The sequence below is a fragment of the Heterodontus francisci genome, chromosome 2, assembly GCF_036365525.1.
Source record: "Heterodontus francisci isolate sHetFra1 chromosome 2, sHetFra1.hap1, whole genome shotgun sequence".
Lineage (NCBI taxonomy): Eukaryota > Metazoa > Chordata > Chondrichthyes > Heterodontiformes > Heterodontidae > Heterodontus > Heterodontus francisci.
In genome coordinates, this window is record NC_090372.1 from 50,220,128 (window position 1) to 50,232,410 (window position 12,283).

Here is a 12,283-nt window from a genome sequence, read left to right on the forward strand (position 1 = left end):
GGTTAGGGGGATTGAGACTGTTCTGTGCAGTAAAGAGCAAGAGTCCAGACGGCTGTGTTGCCTGCCCAGTGCCAGGGTATGGGACAAGGAAAACATGGACAAGGAAACCTCCTGCTGATTACTACCTACCGCCCTCCCTCAGCTGTTGAACAGCACTTGGAGGAAGCACTGAGGGTGGCAAGTGCACAGAATGTACCCTGGGTGGGGAACTTGAATGTTCATCACCAAGAGTGGCTCGGTAGCACCACTGCTGACCGCACTGGCCGAGTCCTAAAGGACATATCTGCTAGACTGGGTATGCAGCAGGTGGTGAGGGAACCAACAAGAGGAGAAAACATACTTGACCTCGTCCTCACCAATCTGCCTGCCGCAGATGCATTGTCCATGACAGTATTGGTAGGAGTGACCACCGCACAGTCCTTGTGGAGACGAAGTCCTGCCTTCACATTGAGGATACCCTCCTTCGTGTTGTGTGGCACTACCACTGTGCTAAATGGGATAGATTTCGAACAGATCTAGCAAGGCAAAACTGGGCATCCATGAGGCGCTGTGGGCCATCAGCAGCAACAGAATTGTACTCAACCACAATCTGTAACCTCATGGCCCGGCATATCCCCCACTCTACCATTACCATCAAGCCAGGAGTCCACCCCTGGTTCAATGAAGAGTGCAGGAGGGCATGCCAGGAGCAGCACCAGGCATATCTCAAAATGAGGTGTCAACATGGTGGAGCTACAACAGAGGGCTATCTGTGTTCCAAACTGCGTAAGCAGCATGTGATAGAGCTAAGCGATCCCATAACCAACGGATCAGATCAAAGCTCTGCAGTCCTGCCACATCCAGCCGTGAATGGTGGTGGACAATTAAACAACTAACTGGAGGAGGTGACTCCACAAATATCCCCATCGTCAATGATGGGGGAGCCCAGCACATTAGTGCGAAAGATAAGGCTGAAGCATTTGCAACAATCTTCAGCCAGAAGTGCCAAGTTGATGATCCATCTTGGCCTCCTCCTGAAGTCCCCAGCATCACAGATGTCAGACTTCAGCCAATTCGATTCACTCCGCGTGATATCAAGAAATGACTGAAGGCAATGGATACTGCAAAGGCTATGGGCCCTGACAATATTCCGGCAATACTGAAGACCTGTGCTCCAGAACTTGCCATGCCCCTAGCCAAGCTGTTCCAGTACAGCTACAACACTGGCATCTACCCGTCAATGTGGAAAATTGCCCAGGTATGTCCTATACACAAAAAGCAGGACAAGTCCAACCCGGCCAATTACCGCACCATCAACCTACTCTCAATCATCAGTAAAGTGATGGAAGGTATCATCAACAGTGCCATCAAGTGGCACTTGCTTAGCAATAACCTGCTCAGTGACACTCAGTTTGGGTTCCGCCAGGGCCACTCAGCTCCTGACCTCATTACTGCCTTGGTTCAAACATGGACAAAAGAGCTGAACTCAAGAGGTGAGGTGAGAGTGACTGCCCTTGACATCAAGGCAGCAATTGACCGTGTATGGCATCAAGGAGCCCCAGCAAAATTAAGGTCAATGGGAATCAGGGGGAAAACCCTCCGCTGGCTGGAGTCATACCTAGCACAAAGGAAGATGGTTGTGGTTGTTGGAGGTCAATCATCTGAGCTCCAAAACATAACTCCAGGAGTTTCTCAGGGTAGTGTCCTAGGCTCAACCATCTTCAGTTGCTTCATCAATGACCTTCCTTCAATCATAAGGTCAGAAGTGGGGATGTTCGCTGATGATTGCACAATGATCAGCACCATTCATGACTCCTCAGATACTGAAACAGTCCGTGTAGAAATGCAGCAAGACTTGGACAATATCCAGGCTTGGGCTGATAAGTGGCAAGTAACATTCGCGCCACACAAATGCCAGGCAATGTCCATCTCCAACATGACAGAATCAAACCACCTCCCCTTGATATTCAATGGCATTACCATCGCTGAATCCCCCACTATCAACATCCTAGGGGCAACCATTGACCAGAAACTGAACTGGAGTAGTCATATAAATACTGTGGCTACAAGAGCAGGTCAGAGGCTAGGAATCCTGTGGTGAGTAACTCACCTCCTGACTCCCCAAAGCCTGTCCACCATCTACAAGACACAAGTTAGGAGTGTTATGGAATACTCTCCACTTGCCTGGATGGGTGCAGCTCCAACAACACTCAAGAAGCTCGACACCATCCAGGGCAAAGCAGCCCGCTTGACTGGCACCCCATCTACAAACATTCATTCCATCCACCACCAACGCACAGTGGCAGCAGTGTGTACCATCTACAAGATGCACTGCAGCAAGGCATCAAGGCTCCTTCGACAGCACCTTCCAAACTCACAACCTCTACCACCTCGAAGGACAAGAGCAGCAAATGCATGGGAACACCACCACCTGCAAGTTCCCCTCCAAGTCACACAACATCCTGACTTGGAACTATATCACCATTCCTTCACTGTCGCTGGGTCAAAATCCTGGAACTCCCTTCCTAACAGCACTGTGGGTGTACCTACCCCATATGGACTGCAGCAGTTCAAGAAGGCAGCTCACCACCACCAAGGGCAATTAGGGATGGGCAATAAATACTGGCCTGGCCAGCGATGCCCACATCCCATGAATGAATAAAAAAAAAATCTGCTCTGGGCTGGAGAGGAACGTATAGTGGGAGGGGGAGGATCCAGTCATCGTGGTCCATGTAGGTACCAACGACAGGCAGGACAAGGAAAGAGGTTCTGCATAGTCAGTATGATGAACTGGGCACCAAATTAAGAAGCAGAACCTCAAAGGTAATAATCTCTGGATTATTACCTGAGCCATGTGAAAATTGGCATAGGGCAAATAAGATTAGAGAAATGAATGCACAGCTCAAAGACTGGTGTGGTAGAAGTGGGTTCCAGTTCGTGGGGCACTGGCACCAGTACTGGGGAAAGTGGTGGCTGTACCGTTGGGATGGTCTACACCTGAACTGTGCTGGGGCCGGTGTTCGAGTGAGCTGCATAACTAGGGAACTGCAGAGCATTTTAAGATGAGTATTGGGGGCAAGGGATTAAATTTGGGAAGATATGGTAAATCAAGGAGTAGAGACAAGGCAAGAGAGAAAGATATTAATATGGGAAATGATAAACAGACCATGACAGGAAGGGACAGAGCATACAAATCAAAGAGTAAGTCAACAGATAAGGCTAGAGGTTAGAAAAATAATAAAAGGACACAACTAAAGGCACTGTATCTGAATGCACATAGCATTCGAAATAAAACAGATGAATTGAGAGCGCAATAGAAATAAATAAGTATGATCTGATAGTCATTACAGAGACATGGCTGCAGGACGACATAGATTGGGACCTGAATATTGAAGGATACATGGCATTTAGGAAGGACAGGAAGCTAGGAAAAGGTGGAGGGGTAGCTCTGTTAATTAATGATGGTATTAGCGCAATAGAGACGGATGACCTAAGTTCAGGAGACTCGGATGTAGAAGCAGTTTGTGTTGACAAGAGAAATCATAAAGGCAAGAAGTCACTTGTGGGAGTGATGTACAGGACACCTAACATTAACCACACTGTGGGACGGGGTATAAAGGAAGAAATTATGGCAGCTTGTCAGAAAAGTACAGCGATAATTATGGGGGATTTTAACCTACATATAGACTGGAGAAATCAGATGGGCAGAGGTAGCCCAGATGAGGCGTACATAGAATGTTTTCGGGATAATTTATTGGAATACTACTTACTGCAGCCAACCAGAGAGCGGGCTATACTAGACCTGGTATTGTACAATGAGATAGGAATAATTAATGGCCTCATAGTTAAGGCACCCCTCGGTAGCAGTGATCATAATATGATTGAATTTTACATTCAGTTTGAGGGAGAGAAGAGTGGGTCCAAGACTAGTATTTTAAACTTAAATAAGGGCAATTATGAGGGCACGGAAGCAGAGCTAGCTAAAGTGAAATGGCAAATCAGGTTAAGGGATAGGTGAATAGAGATGCAGTGGCAGACATTTAAGGGGATATTTCAGAATACACAGAATAGATACATTTCAACGAGAAATAAAAATTTCTAGGGTAGGACCTGCCATCCGTGGTTACCTAAAACAGTTGAAGATAGTATCAAACTTAAAGAAAAAGCCTATAATTGCGCAAAGATGGGAGGCTGGTCAGAAGATTGGCCTGAATATAAAAAACAGCAAAGAAGGACTAAAAGATTGATAAGGAAGGAAAAATTAGAGTATGAGAGAAAGCTAGCTAGAAATATAAAGACAGATAGTAAGAGTTTCTTTAGATATTTAAAAAGAAAAGAGTTAACAAAGTGAAGGTTGGTCCAAAAAAAAGTGAGTCTGGGGAATTAATAATGGATGATAAGGAGATGGCAGAAGAATTGAACAGCTATTTTGCATCGGTCTTCACTATTGAGGATACAAGTAACATCCCAGTATTAGCTGTAAGTGAGGAATTGGAAGAGAGGGAGGAACTCAAGAAAATTACAATCACCAGGGAAGTGGTACTGAACAAATTGTTGGAGCTGCGGGCTGACAAGTCCCCGGGTCCTGATGAACTTCATTCTAGGGTGTTAAAAGAAGTGGCGAGTGAGATAGTTGATGCATTAGTTTTAATTTTCCAAAATCCCCTAGATTCGAGGAAGGTTCCGTTAGATTGGAAAATAGCAAATGTAACTCCCTTATTCAAAAAGGGAGGGAGACAGAGAGCAGGAAACTATGGGCCAGTTAGCTTTACATCTGTCTTAGGGAAAATGTTAGAAGCTATTATTAAAGATGTTATAGCAGGGCACTTAGAAAAATTCAAGGTAATCAGGCAGAGTCAACATGGTTTTGTGAAAGGGAAATCATGTTTAACCAATTTATTGGAGTTTTTTGAGGGAGTTACATGTGCTGTGGATAAAGGGTGGATGTATTGTACTTGATTTCCAGAAGGTATTTGATAAGGTGCCACATCAAAGGTTATTGCAGAAAATAAAAGCTAATGGTGTAGAGGGTAACATATTGATATGGATAGAAGATTGGCTAGCTAACAGGAAACAGAGAATAGGCAAAAATGGGCAATTTTCTGGTTGGCAAGGTGTAATGTGTGGTGTGCAACAAGGATCTGTGCTGGGGCCTCCACTGTTTACAATTTATATAAATGACTTGGATGAAGGGACCGAAGGTATGGTTGCTAAATTTGCTGATGACACAAAGATAGGTAGGAAAGTAACTTGTGCAGAGGACATAAGGAGGCTACAAAGGGATTTTGATAGATTAAGTGAGTGGGCAAAGCCTTGGCAAATGGTGTATAATGTGGGAAAGTGTGAAATTGTCCACTTTGGCAGGAAGAATAAAAAAGAAGCATATTTTCTAAATGGTGACAGATTGCAGAGATCTAAGATGCAGAGGGATCTGGGTGTCCTAGTGCATGAATCGCAAAAGGTTAGTATGCAGGTACAGCATGTAATTCGGAAAACTAATAGAATGTTATCGTTTATTGCGAGGGGAATTGAATACAAAAGTAGGAAGGTTATGCTTCAGCTATACAGGGCATTGGTGAGACCACATCTGGAGTACTGTGTATAGTACTGGTCTCCTTATTTAAGGAAGGATGTAAATGCGTTGAAGGCAGTACAGAGAAGGTTTACTAGACTAATACCTGGAATGGGTGAGCTGTCTTACGCGGAAAGATTGGACAGGCTAGGCTTGAATCAGCTGGAATTTAGAAGAGTAAGAAGTGACTTGATTGATGCATATAAGATCCTGAGGGGTCATGACAGGGTGGATGTGGAAAGGATGTTTCCCTTGTGGGAGAATCACGAACTAGAGGTCACTGTTTAAAAATAAGGGGTCGCCCATTTAAGACAGAGATGAGGAGAAATGTTTTCTCTCAGAAGGTCATGAGTCTTTAGAATTCTCTTCCTCAAAAGGCAGTAGAAGTAGAGTCTTTGAATTTGTTTAAGGCAGAGGTAAATAGATTCTTGATAAGCAAAGGGGTGGAAGGTTATTGGGGGTAGGTGGAAATGTGGAGTAATCAGTTCAGCCATGAACTTATTAAATGGCAGAGCAGGCTCGAGGGGTCAAGTGGCCTACTCCTGCTCCTAATTTGTATGTTCGTACATGCTGTTCTTTATTCAGTGCCTCCATATGAATTTGATGGACTTGCTGGACCACTCATGAAGGGTTGTAGATGCTTCTGCAGCCGCCACTTTTTCTAATTGAACCTGTTATTCATGAAGATTATAGTCATACAGGAAAGTCCACCTGTTCCAAGATGACTTATTCCATCAGGTGATTATTATTTGCATACATTTAGTGTCAAAGAGGTCTATTGTGCTGTGACATCTACGATGGGTACATGATTGAAGGATTCAAGGTGAGGGAGAAGCCGTTATGGGAGTGGTAACAAAGATAGATGGTGTTCAATGAATGACACAAATCATTGTGCTCTGGTTCCATTTGTAGCAATCACTGAGGATTCCTCACAGTTGTTCTCCTTCCAAAGCAGCTAGGAAAATCTCCCCAGGGCTGTCCATTCCAGTTGGTTTTGGATGGCAAAGGTTTGCAAGGCACAGCAGGCTACCTCTATGTGGGACACATAGGAGGGAATTTTCCTAGGGGCTCGGAGGCACGAATTTGTGCTAGTTCCTCAATGTGTTCCCGCCTCCTCGCATTTTTTTCCAGAGGCGGCTTCAGTGTGATGACGCAGCCCACCCAGCAGTAGCGGGAAGCCAATGAATGCTCATCAGCAACCAATCAGCAGCAATTTTCCAGTGTAAATGAGATTCTACCATCATTGCACGGGACTCCCGTGCTTTTTGCATCTCGTCAGGTAACAGGAGGTACATACAGTAAGGGAGTTAAGATGCAAATCTTAATGTAAGCCTGAGGTCCTCTGCAGGTAGGAGCTTGCAATTTCCTTCCAATCTCCTGGAGACTGCAGTAAGGAATAATGATGGTGGTGAGGAAGTGGCTGCCATTATCTCCAGCCATTTCATTCCTCCATTTTGTCCAGCCCTCTTGTGTCCCATGCACACCAGCAGCATCCTTACAACATCCACAGTGAAGGCTGCAGCTGATCTTGCAGTCTCATGTGCTGACTCACCCTCCTGCCTCCATAATCTGCCTGCCATCCCTAATTGAAAAGTGACCCCAGAAGCAGCCTCTTAATTGGACGCCTCCTGTAAAATAACTCTGGGAGGTGCGCTTCTGCTGCAAACAGGGTCAGGACTTGAAAATGGTCCCGACTGCAAAAAATGTTCAAAGTCTGGAAGATTCAGCTGATAAAGTATATGCAGCACATTGCAGAGCCCCTTCTGACAGGTCAAGGCAACAAAAACATCCCTTGTAACACTCCTGCAGTTCATGCAATTTTTACAAGAGTCATTATCAAATGGTTTCTGCCCCAATTTTCTTGCTTCAAGAAAACAAAGGCCCAATTTGAATCCCAGAAATGTTGGTAATGATGTGGAATTTCAGGGCTGGTATGTTTTGGACTAAATGTTGCTAAGATCATTGACAAAAGTATTTATAAGTTTCTCTTAATCTATATTGTTCCCCTGTGCCCCCTCCCAATTTAAAATTGTTCTGAGGCCCTACGGCATTTGGAATAAACTGTCTATATATTTCTTTATTCTCTGGTCATTGCTTGTAAGTTTGTAACTTACCCATGTCATTTAGGTTACATGACAATCCCAAGATCCAGCTTTTCAATAAGGGTGGGACTTTTTTCAACAAGAATCTCATGTACTGATTGATTGAGGTAACTCAACCATCACTTCACAAATTCCAGCATCTAAGGAATTATTCTACATTGTTCATAGTTCTAGCTATGAAATGGAAGTCTTTGACCAAATTAATCTCCCAGATCTTTGATCTTTAAATAATTTAATCTTTCTGATCTGTATTGAATGAAGGAATCTGTGATTGAAAACAGTTCTGAGTCAGTATTTCAGGTTTAAACAAAGCATCTGAGACCTGCATGAACACCTGCTATAATTGCACTGCTATCTTTTGCCGTGCAGCTTGTGTAATTTTACACATGTACCAAATGCAGATTTATAACGACAAGTTATGTAGAACTCATTTTTTAAAGAAAGTCTAATATAAACAAAAGGTAAATACCAAATAATGTCACAGTTATCAGAACAAAGTAATCTAATAAGGTGAATGATTAGTCAGTAATCAGTCAGTCGTGGTTAATTATTGGTCAATTTATCATGGTTAGTAAGTTATCAATCAATCACTGTTAGTATTCAGTGTTAGTGTTCTGAAGAAGGGTCACTGCCCTGAAACGTTAACTCTGCTTCTCTCTCCACAGATACTGCCAGACTTGCTGAGTATTTCCAGCATTTCTTGTTTTTATTTCAGATTTCCAGCATCCGCAGAATTTTGCTTTTATTTTACTGTTAGTATTCAGTTAGTCATGGTTCATGCATAGTCAGTCACAGTTATTTAGTAATTAGTTTGTCATAGTAGTTAGTCACTTTACCAGAATGGCTCCAGGGATGGAGGATTTTAGTTACAAGGTTAGGTTCGAAAAGCTGTGTTTGTTCTCCTTAGAACAGAGGAGATTGAGGGGAGATTTAATAGAAGTATACAAGATTATTACAGGCTTAGATAAGTTAGACAAGGAAAAACTGTTCCCATTAACAAATGGTACAAGGACTACAAGGACTAGGGACATAGAATGAAAGTTTTGGGCAAAATATGTAGGGAGAATATGAGGAAGCACTTTTTTACGCAGCAGGTGGCAATGACATGGAACCCGCTGCCCACAAGGGTGGTGGAAGTGGAGACGGTCAATGACTTCAAGAGAAAGTTGGATGGCCACCTGAGAGAAATAGACTTGCAAGGCTATGGGAATCGAATAGGGGAGTTGGATGACTGCAGAGCTCCGTGGAGAGCTGGCATGGACGCGATGGTCTGAATGGCCTCCTTCATTGATATAAATGACTCTATGGTTAATTAGCTTTTTAGAGTCAGTCAATAAGGAGTCAGATAGTTGTGGCTATTTGGATCATACTTGCTCAACAAGAAGCAAATTACTAAATGCTCTTGAGATGTTTAATACAGTAGAAATAATTTTTGCACTTTTTTCTAGGTTTTATTTGGTAATTTTTCTCTGTTTTCTATAATCTCTTGGCACTGATCATTACAAAGGATAAACCCCACAAATTCTGGATAAGCCCTCTTATTCACAATGCAAACACTAATGCAGGCAGCATTTAGAGTACCAAGTATTTTATAGAATCATAGAATAGTGCAGCACAGAAGGGCACCATTAGTCCCCTACGCCTGCTTTTTCCCCATATAACAGCAATTCTTTTTTGCTTCAAGTATTTATCCAATTCCCTTTTGAATCTGTATCCACCACCCTCTCAGGCAGTGCATTTGAAATCCTAATCATTCATTGCATAAAGTAACTTTTCCTCATGTTGCTTCTGACTCTTTTGCCTGTCACCTTAAATCAGTGCCCTCTGGTTAGTGACCCTTCAGCCATTGCAAACAGTTTCACTTTACTTTTTCTAAACCTTTCATGATTTTAAACACCTCTATCAAATCTCCTTTTTGTCTTCTTTGCTGTAAGGAGCACAACCCCAGCTTCTCCAGTTTATCCACCTAATGTAATCCCGCATCCCTGGAATCATTCTGGTAAATCTCCTCTGTACCCTTTGCAAAGCCTTCATGTGCTTCCTAAAATTTGGTGCCCAGAATTGAACGCAATACTCCAGATGAGGCTGACTTAGTGTTTGATGTAGGTTTAGCGTAACTTTCTGGCTTTTACACTCTATACCTATATTTATAAAGCCCAGGACCTCATATGCTTCATTAATTGCTTTGTTAACCTGTTCGACTGCTTTCAAAGATTTGTGCACAAACACTCTCTTCTTTTGCACCCTTTAAAATTGTACTATTTAGCAGGTATTGTCTCTTATCATTCTTCCCAGAAAAATGTGTCACCTCACCCTTTTCTGCATTGAATTTCATCTGCCATGTATCTGTCCATTCCATCACTCTGGATATATCCTCTTGAAGCCAATTATTATTTATAATTTATAAAACACTGGTTTGGCCTCAATGGAGTATAGTGCCCAATTCTGGGCACCACACTTTAGGAAGAATGTGAAGTCTTTAAAGAAGGTGTAGAAAAGATTTATGAGAATGGTTCCAGGGATGAGGACTTTCAGTTAGGTGCATTGATTGGAGAAGCTGGGGTTGTTGACGGTTGAAAGAGGAACTATGAGGAAATCATCCATCAGTGGTCTAGATAAAGAGAAACTGTTCCAATTGGTGGAAGGGTTGAGAACCAGGGGACACAGATTTAATGTGATTGGGAAAAGAACCAAAGGCGACATGAGGAAAACCTTTTTTATGCAGTAAGTGGTTACAATCCGGAATGCAATGCCTGGAAGAATGGTGGAGGCAGATTCAATTGTGACTTTCAAAAGGGAATTAGATAAGCAACTGAAGGAAAAAAATTTCAGGAATAGAGAAAGGGTGGGGGGTGGAACGAGCTAAATTGCTCTTCCAAGGAACCAGTACAGACTTGAAGGGCTGAATGGCCTTCTGTACTATAACCATTCTATGATTACACTATCTTCCTCACTGTACACTGCACTTCCAAGTTTTGTGTCATCTTCAAATTTCAAAATTGTGCTCTGTTCCCTCAAGTCCAAATCATTAATGTATATCAAAGGCCACAGTTCTTCACTGTACACCTCCCTGCAGTACGAAAAAAAGTTATTTACCACAACTCTATCTTGTCTTTACCTTAGCCAATTTTGTACCCATTCTGCTACTGCCCCTTTTTCCCAGCAGCTTTAATTTTGCTAACAAGCTTAATAATTGGTATTTTATCAAATGTCTTTTGAGAATCCGCTTACACAACATCAATTGCACTGCCCTCATCATCCATCTCTGTACCTCATCAAAAAGCTCAATCAAATTAAGTTAAACACAATTTGCCTTAACAAATTTGTGCTGGTTTTCCTTTATTAGTTCATTTATTAGTCTATTATTTGCCAGTTCTGATATAAGGTCATTGACCCGAAACGTTAACTCTGCTGCTCTCTCCACAGACGCTGCCTGACCTACTGAGTATTTCCAGCACTTTTTGTTTTTATTTCAGATTTTCAGCATCTGCAATATTTTGCTTTTATTCCTTTATTAGTTCTTGCTTGTCCAAGTAACTGTTAATTTTTAGATTATTGATATTGTTTTCAAAGGCTTTCCCACCACTGACATTAAACTGACTGGCCTGTAATCGCCAGGTTTATCCTTCTGCCCTTTTATTGAACAAGGGTGCAAACCTCCAGTACTATGGCACCATCCCTGTATCGAAGGAGAATTAGAAGATTGTGGCCAGCACCTCTGCAATTTCTACCCTTACTTCCCTCAGTAATCTAGGGTGCTTCCCATCCAGACCTGGTGATTTATCCACTTTTAAGTACTGTCAGCCTTCCTTGTACCTCCTCTTTATCTATTTTTATCTTATCCAGTATCCCAGCAACCTCCTTGTTTACCATAACTTTCACCAAGTCCTCTCTCTTGGTAAACACCGATGGAAAGTACTCATCTAGTACCACAGCTATGCCTTCTGTCTCCACAAATCAATTTCCATTTTGGTACCTAATTGCCCCATGACTCCTTTGACACCCATTTTACTGTTAATATGCCTTTAGAAGACTTTTGAATTCCCTTTTAAGTTAGCCACTGATTTATTTTCATACAAAAGCAAAATACCGTGGAAGCTGGAAATCTGAAACAAAAACAGAAAATGCTGGAAATACTCAGCAGGCCAGCTCCGTGGAGAGAAAAACAGGGCTAGATTTTACCATAGGCGGATGGGACTTCCGAACATGCTTCTGTCTAGCCCAGGGATCTGACCCGCATTTTACGCGTCCCCGGGCTTTAATTGTCCTGAGGTGGGACTTCCACCCACTTGAGGGAGGAGATCCCACCTCAGTGAGCTGCTGGCCAATCAGCGGGCCGGCAGCTCTTAGTCCCAGCAGCACCAATGGGAGCGGTGGCCACTGCTGGGACTGCAGCCCAGCAGATGCCATGGAGCCAGGACATCAGGTAAGTTGGGCTTGCCTCGCCGGGGAGGGGTGGTGATTGGTCGTGGCGGCGAGGCAAGGGTAGTTGTCTGGGGGGAGGGGGCATTTGGGTCCCCAGGGAGAGGGTTGGGAGGCGGGGGCGCCCCTCAATCGGGCACCCGGCACGCGGAAAGGCCAGCAGCTATCGCTGGGCGGCCTTTCATGTCCCCAGCACACCTGCTTGCCA